The sequence below is a fragment of the Heptranchias perlo genome, unplaced genomic scaffold (genome assembly GCF_035084215.1).
Source record: "Heptranchias perlo isolate sHepPer1 unplaced genomic scaffold, sHepPer1.hap1 HAP1_SCAFFOLD_1837, whole genome shotgun sequence".
NCBI lineage: Eukaryota > Metazoa > Chordata > Chondrichthyes > Hexanchiformes > Hexanchidae > Heptranchias > Heptranchias perlo.
Genome location: NW_027139117.1, coordinates 8,232 through 15,000, shown reverse-complemented (window position 1 = coordinate 15,000; position 6,769 = coordinate 8,232). Strand labels below are relative to the sequence as shown.

General features: G+C 49.3%; 1 long non-coding RNA gene across 1 annotated transcript in view; it reads right to left on the bottom strand.

Annotated features, from left to right (window-relative positions):
* Nucleotides 1–6,429, bottom strand: part of LOC137309843 (uncharacterized) — an 11,862-nt gene extending 5,433 nt beyond the window's left edge. Inside the window, exons 1-2 of the long non-coding RNA XR_010960008.1 lie at nt 6,384–6,429; nt 5,241–5,390 (exon numbers count right to left, since the gene is read on the bottom strand). This is a non-coding gene — a long non-coding RNA (uncharacterized lncRNA). The remainder of the gene's footprint in view (nt 1–5,240; nt 5,391–6,383) is intronic.
* Nucleotides 6,430–6,769: the final 340 nt, after the last annotated feature.

The window sequence follows — 6,769 nt, the reverse complement described above, 5'->3', positions numbered from 1 at the left end:
TCCCCTTCACTCTCTCTCTCTCTGCCTCTCTCCCCATCTCTTTGCCTCTTTCTCTCTCTGATTCTTTCCCTCTCTCTCTCTGGCCCCATGTCTCTGTCTTTTTCTCTCCCCCGTCCCTCTTTCTCTCTCTCTCTCTCTGCCTCTCTCCCCGGTCTGTAATTTTCTTTCTCTCTCTGTCTGTCTTATTCTCTCTCTCTCCCCCTCACCCTCTGTCTTTTTCTCTCCCTGTCTTTCTCTATCTCTCCATCTTTTTCTCTGTCTCTCTGTCCCTCTCCATAAGAACATAAGAAATAGGAGCAGGAGTAGGCCAATCGGCCCCTCGAGCCTGCTCCGCCATTCAATAAGATCATGGCTGATCTGATCCTAACCTCAAATCTAAATTCACATCCAATTTCCTGCCCGCTCCCCGTAACCCCTAATTCCCTTTACTTCTAGGAAACTGTCTATTTCTGTTTTAAATTTATTTAATGATGTAGCTTCCACAGCTTCCTGGGGCAGCAAATTCCACAGACCTACTACCCTCTGAGTGAAGAAGTTTCTCCTCATCTCAGTTTTGAAAGAGCAGCCCCTTATTCTAAGATTATGCCCCCTCGTTCTAGTTTCACCCATCTTTGGGAACATCCTTACCGCATCCACCTGATCAAGCCCCTTCACAATCTTACATGTTTCAATAAGATCGCCTCTCATTCTTCTGAACTCCAATGAGTAGAGTCCCAATCTACTCAACCTCTCCTCATATGTCCACCCCCTCATCCCCGGGATTAACCGAGTGAACCTTCTTTGTACTGCCTCGAGAGCAAGTATGTCTTTTCTTAAGTATGGAGACCAAAACTGTATGCAGTATTCCAGGTGCGGTCTCACCAATACCTTATATAACTGCAGCAATACCTCCCTGTTTTTATATTCTATCCCCCTAGCAATAAAAGCCAACATTCCGTTGGCCTTCTTGATCACCTGCTGCACCTGCATACTAACTTTTTGATTTTCTTGCACTAGGACCCCCAGATCCCTTTGTACTGCAGTACTTTCCAGTTTCTCATCATTAAGATAATAACTTGCTCTCTGATTTTTCCTGCCAAAGTGCATAACCTCACATTTGTATTGCATCTGCCAAATCTCCGCCCACTCACCCAGCCTGTCTATATCCCCTTGTAGGTGTTTTATGTCCTCCTCACTCTCCACTTTCCCTCCCATCTTTGTATCATCTGCAAACTTTGATATGTTTCCCCCCTCTCTCTGCCACGCTCTCTCTGCCTCTCTCCCTGTCCTTTTCTCTCTCTCTGCCTCTCTCCCCCTCTCTCTGCCTTTTTCTCTGTCTCTCTCTCCCTCTCTCTGTCTTTTTCTCATGAGCTGACACTGAGACACACAGTAACAAACTTTATATAGTATCAGAAGTTAACCCCTTACATGCTGTTTCAAGCAATACAAAAATATAAGTTAAAGAAGATGGTGGGGAGGGCAGGAATGCTGTGCACCCAATCGCTCATCTCTGCCCAGCTCCGTCATGCCAGAATATCAGCATCTGTTCGAGCCCAAATTCCTCCCTTCGTTCATTACAAGTGCAACTTTTCAGAAATAACACAAAGTGGATCAAACTATTCTTCAGAGGCTGACAATGTGACATATCTCGGGTCTTAACTGAAATTAAAAGCTCTTTCAGGGAGCGTCCTGCAGCACCCAGAGGGCCCAAATGTGAAAACAGCCTCCAAATGTTTTCTTAGTTTGAAGTTTAATTTTTGAAAAGGTCACTGACAACTCAGAAAGAAATCGTGTTAATTCCGAAGCCATTTTGGGCCCCCATGTGAAATTGTATTGTAATGGAACCACACAGACACATGGGGAAGCTCGGGAGCAAACTGATTGGAATTTGAGATTTTCATCCCATATTCATTTGTGGCACAGCTCAGCTCAATTCAAACCCAATGTCTGTACAAGGACCACGTGGCTCCTGACTGTACTGTGTGTGTGTGTGTGTGTGTGTGTGTGTGTGTGTGTCAGTCTCACTGGTCCCATAACATAACTTTAAAGCAGTAAAATTAACCAGAACCTGCTCCAAAGACACAACAGATCCATGATGTGGAGATGCCGGTGATGGACTGGGGTTGACAATTGTTAGACTATAACCTGGTGTTGTAAGATTCTTTACATTTGACAACAGATCCAGATCTTGAAGGTGTGATGATTTCCTCCTTCTCTCTGCTCTGTTGGTGGGAGGCTCATTTCCAGTCCCAGGTACTTGTCTATTCCCCATGTCTGATGGGTTGGTTCCTGTGAACCGTTTGTCAGAGAGTGTTTCACTGCCTCAGGGTGTTTACAGAGAGAGAGAGAGAAGCAGCTCCCATCCTGGTCTGAAAGACCCAGTCAATGAGAGATTTATAAAAACAATCCAGCCCAGTGCAGTTAAACCTTGTCCCCTATTAATCCAAACACACCATATTGTGAGCAAAATTCAATATTCACAGGGCCAGTGAGTCCCAGACACGGATTGTACCCACCTCCCTAAACGAAGCTCAACTCCTTACTTTAAAAAGTGTCTGTCAAAACACAGCCCGTTTAGGGACTGAACCCCTCAAATAACCGTTACACTCAACATTGCAATCTCTCAGTGAATCGTTCCCTTTTACCCACTGTGTGCTACACATGTACAGGAGCTGACACTGAGACACACACGGGCCGTACAGTACCAGACAGGAGTGAATCGTTCCCTTTTACCCACTGTGTGCTGTACATGTACAGGAGCTGACACTGAGACACACATGGGCCGTACCGTACCGGAGAACTTTTCAATCAAGAGAAATTCAGAGAGACAACAGAGAGAGAGAGAGAGTGGCAGAGAGAGAGAAAAGCACAGAGAGAGGGGGTGAGAGGCAGCGAGAGAGAAGGGGAGAGAAAGTGAGAGAGAAAGAAAGGCAGAACGGGGAGAGAGTCAGAGTGGGGAGAGAGTCAGAGAGAGAGAGGGACAGAGAGAGAGCAAAAGACAGAGAGAGGGCGAGAGAGGGAGGAGGCGAGAGGCAGAGGGAGAGAGGGGGACAGAGAGAGAGAAAAAGACAGAGAGAGCGAGAGAGAGAGAGAGAGAGGAGGTGAGGGGCAGAGGGACAGAGAGAGAGGGACAGAGAGAGAGAGGGACAGAGAGAGAGAGGGACAGAGAGAGAGAGGGACAGAGAGAGAGAGGGACAGAGAGAGAGAGGGACAGAGAGAGAGAGAAAAAGACAGAGAGGGGAAAAGACAGAGAGGGGAAAAGACAGAGAGGGGAAAAGACAGAGAGGGGAAAAGACAGAGAGAGAGGGAAAAGACAGAGAGAGAGGGGAAAAGACAGAGAGAGAGGGGAAAAGACAGAGAGAGAGGGGAAAAGACAGAGAGAGAGGGGAAAAGACAGAGAGAGAGGGGAAAAGACAGAGAGAGAGGGGAAAAGACAGAGAGAGAGGGGAAAAGACAGAGAGAGAGGGGAAAAGACAGAGAGAGAGGGGAAAAGACAGAGAGAGAGGGGAAAAGACAGAGAGAGAGGGGAAAAGACAGAGAGAGAGGGGAAAAGACAGAGAGAGAGGGGAAAAGACAGAGAGAGAGGGGAAAAGACAGAGAGAGAGGGGAAAAGACAGAGAGAGAGGGGAAAAGACAGAGAGAGAGGGGAAAAGACAGAGAGAGAGGGGAAAAGACAGAGAGAGAGGGGAAAAGACAGAGAGAGAGGGGAAAAGACAGAGAGAGAGGGGAAAAGACAGAGAGAGAGGGGAAAAGACAGAGAGAGAGGGGAAAAGACAGAGAGAGAAGGGAAAAGACAGAGAGAGAGGGGAAAAGACAGAGAGAGAGAGGGAAAAGACAGAGAGAGAGAGGGGAAAAGACAGAGAGAGAGAGGGGAAAAGACAGAGAGAGAGAGGGGAAAAGACAGAGAGAGAGAGGGGAAAAGACAGAGAGAGAGAGGGGAAAAGACAGAGAGAGAGAGGGGAAAAGACAGAGAGAGAGAGGGGAAAAGACAGAGAGAGAGAGGGGAAAAGACAGAGAGAGAGGGGAAAAGACAGAGAGAGAGGGGAAAAGACAGAGAGAGAGGGGAAAAGACAGAGAGAGAGGGGAAAAGACAGAGAGAGAGGGGAAAAGACAGAGAGAGAGGGGAAAAGACAGAGAGAGAGGGGAAAAGACAGAGAGAGAGGGGAAAAGACAGAGAGAGAGGGGAAAAGACAGAGAGAGAGGGGAAAAGACAGAGAGAGAGGGGAAAAGACAGAGAGAGAGGGGAAAAGACAGAGAGAGTGGGGAAAAGACAGAGAGAGAGGGGAAAAGACAGAGAGAGAGGGGAAAAGACAGAGAGAGAGGGGGAGAGAGGCAGAGAGTGGATTGGTCCTGCCTGGTGATTTACCCGATTCCTGCGAGCAGCCAGGCCTCTCTGGGCTGTTTAATGGCTTCTCACCAGCAAGGGGGGGCCCCATCTCCCACCTCGCAATAAACTCTTTCAATCAGATGCTTCCTCTCACCCTCACACATTACCACTGTTGCAAGCCGCACACCCACAACCCACAGGTCACACACACTGGCAGTTTGTGTTTCCCGTCAGTAAATCCTCCCCTTCTAGTACCCTGTAAAAGGAGTTTACAAAAGTCATCACTGTAAGTACAGGATAGAAACTCAGAACAAACAATTCTAATTTCTATGGAACATTCTTTCCTCCGTTTTTTCCCCAAAGCTGTAAATCCCCATCCCACACACTCTCCCTCTTCCCTGTGCTGAAATCCAAACCGAGCACAACATTTACAATGTGCTCTGAGTGTTCTCCATTCTCTGAAGGTGCTGACTCTGACTGGGTTCAGTTCTACACTCACTGGTCCCCCTCCCTCCTCCCCTGAAGATGCTGAAACTGGCTGCTTCAAATCTGCACTCAATCTCTTCCCCCCTCCCTGTTCGATCTCTTCCCCGCTCCCTGTTCGATCCCTTCCCCGCTCCCTGTTCGATCTCTTCCCCGCTCCCTGTTCGATCTCTTCCCCGCTCCCTGTTCGATCTCTTCCCTGCTCCCTGTTCGATCTCTTCCCCGCTCCCTGTTCGATCTCTTCCCCGCTCCCTGTTCGATCTCTTCCCCGCTCCCTGTTCGATCTCTTCCCCCCTCCCTGTTCGATCTCTTCCCCCCTCCCTGTTCGATCTCTTCCCCCCTCCCTGTTCGATCTCTTCCCCCCTCCCTGTGTGATCTCCACCCTCCTGTTTAAAACCCAGCGGATCTGAGAGGGAATTAACCCCCGGGGTAACAGACAGACATTACTCACGTGACCCCCATGGGTCCAGGCTGCGGTGAAGGTCTCAGTCAGTCGGTCCCCAACGGAGAGAACGATTCTTGGCCAAGGATTCCTCCTCTTCCTTCTCACAAAATGTCTCTTTCTGGATCATCACCTTGCAGCATTTCATCGAAAAGATTCCTGAGGGGAGAGAGAGGGAATTGATAAAAGCAAGGGATTAAAAAGGCACAGCAAGAGCCCAGAGCTCCCTCCCTCCCATTTCTCCTTCATTTACAGACACTCCCGGTCCGATCACCATTTCTCCATCATTTACAGACACTCCCCGACCGATCACCATTTCTACTTCATTTACAGACGCTCCCCGACCGATCACCATTTCTCCATCATTTACAGACGCTCCCTGACCGATAACCATTTCTCCTTCATTTACAGACGCTCCCTGACCGATCACCATTTCTCCTTCATTGACAGATGCTCCCTGACCGATCACCATTTTGACTTCATTTACAGATGCTCCCTGACCGATCACCATTTTGACTTCATTTACAGACGCTCCCTGACCGATCAACATTTCTCCTCCATTTACAGACACTCCCTGACCGATCACCATTTCTCCTTCATTTACAGATGCTCCCTGACCGAACACCATTTCTCATTCATTTACAGACGCTCCCTGACCGATCACCATTTCTCCTCCATTTACAGACACTCCCTGACCGATCACCATTTCTCCTTCATTTACAGATGCTCCCTGACCGAACACCATTTCTCATTCATTTACAGACGCTCCCTGACCGATCACCATTTCTCCTTCATTTACAGATGCTCCCTGACCGAACACCATTTCTCCTTCATTTACAGACGCTCCCTGACCGATCACCATTTCTCCTTCATTTACAGACGCTCCCTGACCGATCCCCATTTCTCCTTCATTTACAGACGCTCCCTGATTCGATGAGTCACGAGGTTTGACGCTGACACTGCGCATGCTCGGAGGCCGCGGGCCGTGTGTTGAGTTTCGGGTCTGATCTAAACCGGAGCCCCCGGAGTGTAGAGAGAGAGAGGAGAATGTTCACTGTTTGATATTCGGGCCCGGGGCCGCACTCGGGGTTTGTGAAGCCCCCGCCCCCTCCCCCGGGGTTTATTAACCCGCTCCCCCCGCCCATCTCTCACCTGTTGCCGACACGATCTCGGCCTCACTCCCCGCCCGCCGCGCATGCTCAGCTCACACTGCCCGGGTGATTGACGGGAGCTCCGGACCAATAGGAAGAGCGGAGAGGGGCTGGAGGACCGAGCGGGCGGTTGGTCCTCCAACCAATGGGAGTGGGTGAGGGGCGGGACTTGCGGCACCGAGTGGGCGGGGCTGAGCCCGGATCTCCCTCATTGGCTGAAACTCTGCATCAATTTTAAACCTGATTGATGTCAAACTCGAGGGAAAAACTGGACTTTAATAAAGGACAAAGAGGAGGGAATATTGGAGGGAATAACACAGTGTAGGGATAAAATGGATTAATTCAGGACAGACAGTAGGGAATATTGGAGGGAATAACACAGTGTAG